The sequence below is a fragment of the Scardinius erythrophthalmus genome (genome assembly GCF_964197995.2).
Source record: "Scardinius erythrophthalmus genome assembly, chromosome: 14".
NCBI classification, from domain to species: Eukaryota; Metazoa; Chordata; class Actinopteri; order Cypriniformes; family Leuciscidae; genus Scardinius; species Scardinius erythrophthalmus.
Window position 1 is genome coordinate 30,765,768 of NC_138234.1, and position 4,968 is coordinate 30,770,735.

A 4,968-nucleotide genomic window follows, 5' to 3' on the forward strand; every position below is an offset into this window, starting at 1 on the left:
TTTATGAATACATTTATAAAAATCAGAAAACATCAGTCGGCCTTGATCCTGAAGGTCCACTTTCCATATTTAATCTGCTATTAGATTATATTAGTATATTATTATTAAAATGATATTATGAATACGTAACATTTTAAGATTTAATATTAATACATTAATATTATATACAATATATATATATATATATATATATATATATATATATATATATATATATATACAGTGTAAATCAACTTGGATGTTTATAATATTGTGTCATTTCATAATATATATACAGTGTAAAAAAAAGTTGCAACCTTACATTTTTAAGTATAATCAACTTGGATGTTTAAGTAATTTCAACTTAAATTATAATAAACTGACTTAAATCTTGTAAAAAAAAAGTTAAAATTGCTTAACTGATTATTTTGAGTTGAAAATTTAATTTTGATAAGTTAAAGCTGTGTAAAAACATATGTTGTCGTAACTTATTGTATAATATTGTGTCATTTCATAATATATATACAGTGTAAAAAAAGTTGCAGCCTTAAATTCTTAAGTATAATCAACTTGGATGTTTAAGTAATTTCAACTTAAATTATAATAAACTGACTTAAAATGGGTTGAATTTTATAAAAAAAGGTTAAAATTGCTTAACTTTGATTATTTTGAGTTGAAAACTGAATTTTGATAAGTTAAAGCCGTGTAAAAACATATGTTGTCGTAACTTATTGTATAATATTGTGTCATTTCATAATATATATACCGTGTAAAAAAAGTTGCAGCCTTAAATTCTTAAGTATAATCAACTTGGATGTTTAAGTAATTTCAACTTAAATTATAATAAACTGACTTAAAATGGGTTGAATCTTGTAAAAAAAAGTTAAAATTGCTTAACTTTGATTATTTTGAGTTGAAAATTTAATTTTGATGAGTTTAAGCAGTGTAAAAATATATGTTGTCGTAACTTATTGTATAATATTGTGTCATTTCATAATATATATACAGTGTAAAAAAAAAGTTGCAACCTTACATTTTTAAGTATAATCAACTTGGATGTTTAAGTAATTTCAACTTAAATTATAATAAACTGACTTAAAATGGGTTGAATCTTGTAAAAAAAATGTTAAAATTGCTTAACTTTGATTATTTTGAGTTGAAAATTTAATTTTGATAAGTTAAAGCAGTGTAAAAACATAATGTTTGTCGTAACTTATTGTATAATATTGTGTCATTTCATAATATATATACAGTGTAAAAAAAGTTGCAGCCTTAAATTCTTAAGTATAATCAACTTGGATGTTTAAGTAATTTCAACTTAAATTATAATAAACTGACTTAAAATGGGTTGAATTTAATAAAAAAGGTTCAAATTGCTTAACTTTGATTATTTTGAGTTGAAAACTGAATTTTGATAAGTTAAAGCAGTGTAAAAACATATGTTGTCGTAACTTATTGTATAATATTGTGTCATTTCATAATATATATACAGTGTAAAAAAAGTTGCAGCCTTAAATTCTTAAGTATAATCAACTTGGATTTTTTAGTAATTTTTAACTTAAATTATAATAAACTGACTTAAAATGGGTTGAATTTTATAAAAAAAGGTTAAAATTGCTTAACTTTGATTATTTTGAGTTGAAAACTGAATTTTGATGGGTTAAAGCAGTGTAAAAACTAGGGCTGGGAATCGATTAAAAAAAATTAACTAATTAATTGCACGATTTCTGTAATTAATTGCAATTAATTGCGTTTCCCCCAAGCTTGTAATCATCAATATTCAAAGGAATAGTTCACTTTAAAATTAAAATTCTGTCATCACTCACCCTCATGTTGTTTTAAACCTGTATGAATTTCTTTCTTCTGCTGAACACAAAGGAAGATATTTAGAAGAATGTCAGTAACCAGACAGTTTCTGGTACCATTGACTTCCATAGTATATATTTGTCCTACTATGGAAGACAATGGGACCCAGAAACTGTCTGATTACTGACATTCTTCTAAATATCTTCCTTTGTGTTCAGCAGAAGAAAGAAATTCATACAGGTTTAAAACAACATGAGGGTGAGTGATGACATAATTTTAATTTTAAAGTGAACTATTCCTTTTAACTCAGAATCACCTAATTAAACAACACAGGGGAAAAAAGGAACAGAAAATAGCCCTATATTAAACATCAATATCAATATTTTTTTTTTCAATAATCAATCAACATAATCAATTTAACAGATTATTATTTTTTTTTTAACTAATTATCAAAATAAAATATAGTCCTACAAAGCTATTATTACCAGAGCATGTAATCAGAGCAGGTAATTTTACCATTGCTGCCCAGCATGGCTATTCCAGCTCAGCAAACAGAATTTCACGTTATTTGAGTGGACTTTACTTTTCCAGTGCTCGGTACATGATTGAAGCGTTTGGGCCGTTGTCGACAGAGCCGCCGACACACACACACACACACACGTGACACACACACATACACGGAACGGAGAGCGCGCCGCTGGGCCGTTAGAGCCGCCGACACACACACACACACACACACACACACACACGGAACGGAGAGCGCGCCGCTGGGCCGTTAACGACAGAGCGCGCCGACACACACACACGCGGAACACAGCGCGGCGCACACACGGAGCGGAAAAGACCAGCTCATGAAAGCTGCGCGAGAATGAAACGTGATCGCCGAACACGGAGGGGCGGGACGGCCTTTTCAATAGCAGCCGCAACAGGAAATCATTAAAACGAGGCAAAAAAAGTGTGCTGCGTTAAATGCGTTAATTTTTTTAACGCGTTAAACATTTCAAATTAATCGCAAAGATTAACGCGTTAATTCCCCCAGCCCTAGTAAAAACATATGTTGTCGTAACTTATTGTATACTATTGTGTCATTTCATAATATATAGGCCTATACAGTGTAAAAAAAGTTGCAGCTTTAAATTCTTAAGGATAATCAACTTGGATGTTTAAGTAATTTCAACTTAAATTATAATAAACTGACTTAAAATGGGTTGAATTTTATAAAAAAAAAGGTTAAAATTGCTTAACTTTGATTATTTTGAGTTGAAAACTGAATTTTGATGGGTTAAAGCAGTGTAAAAACATATGTTGTCGTAACTTATTGTATAATATTGTGTCATTTCATAATATACTGTATATACAGTGTAAAAAAAAGTTGCAACCTTACATTTTTAAGTATAATCAACTTGGATGTTTAAGTAATTTCAACTTAAATTATAATAAACTGACTTAAAATGGGTTGAATTTTATAAAAAAAAGGTTAAAATTGCTTAACTTTGATTATTTTGAGTTGAAAACTGAATTTTGATAAGTTAAAGCAGTGTAAAAACATATGTTGTCGTAACTTATTGTATAATATTGTGTCATTTCATAATATATATACAGTGTAAAAAAAGTTGCAGCCTTAAATTCTTAAGTATAATCAACTTGGATGTTTAAGTAATTTCAACTTAAATTATAATAAATTGACTTAAAATGGGTTGAATCTTATAAAAAAAAGTTAAAATTGCTCAACTTTGATTATTTTGAGTTGAAAATTGAATTTTGATGAGTTAAAGCAATGTAAAATCATATGTTGTCGTAACTTATTGTATAATATTGTGTCATGTCATATAATTTTTTTAAGTATAGATTACAACATTTTCCTGCTTTGCAATTCACTGCAAACTGTTAAACCTTTGTTACAAAAAAACAGTGTACAGAAATTTCTCAGAAGACAGCAGTGAAGTAGTAATGACCAGGGACATCTCATGAGATCACAAGCTGCTTCGAGGGGCTCTGAAATGAGTGAATGTTTGAAAGACTTTCGACAGGAACACCTGTCACAAAACTGGAGGTGTGAGACTTTTACACTGAAGTCAGCTGTAACATGTCCAAATAGAGCAGAGGTAAGCCTGGTTAAAATGCACTGTGCTCTCTCCCATAGGACCTGGTTTAAACCCTCAGTCTCTGCGGGAGATTTGCTGGTGACGTTTTTCCTACTGGTGAGTTTGTCAAGCGGCCAGAACTTTGGAAATGCTGTTCTGTTTTATCCTCTGCTTCTCGAAACGCACTTTTCAACACCTGGGAAATGGACAGGGCTATTTCTGAAAGTGAATTGTGGGTGTTGAGCTGCACAACACACGCACACGGGATCAATTATGGTCATTTTGTGAATTATACAACCACTTTCAGTGGTCTAAAGGTAATTTTTGTGGCACTCATCGTGTTGCCTAACCAAAATTGTTTTTCTGTGCCCCTTTTAGCCATGTCAAATGCATTAGTGTACATTTATGAGAAAATGTTGATGTTCCTGATAGTGAACCGAACAGATCGCACTGGAGTAGCTGTTGCCATGGTAACGTCCTCATCCAACAGGACTAGTTCACGAGCTTTTCTTTGGCGTGAGGTACAATTATGATTTCTGACTTTAGAATGAACTTTTACGGTTAGTGAAATGTCTGTTTGTCTGTGATCTACATTTGATATTTTTTGATATTGTCAGAAATAGAGATGTTTGTTTACATAATAAAGAACAGAGATAGATAGATAGATATATAGATAGATAGATAGATAGATAGATAGATAGATAGATAGATAGATAGATAGATAGATTCCTCTAAGAACAAACAGTGCCAGAACGATTCATCATTCCTTCCATTCACCAGCAGTATTTCCATGTACTGAGTTTATTTTTGTTTGTAGGTCATGGTAAGCAGCCAAAAGTTCAATATTTACCGTGGTGAATGATGCTGAGGTCAGTGGGGGAAAACACTCGAAATTGGGCCAAACAAACATTACCTCCTTTTATATAACCAAATACAATCAAACTTGAAAGAAATGCTACTTTACTTAGTAGAAAACGTGTTTGCTAGATGGTTGCTAAGGCGTTGCTAGGTGTGCGGTTGCTTACTGACCCAAATCAAAAGAGTGGACTTTCAGCATGATTATCATATTAACATAAAAATCACAAATCAACAAAATCAC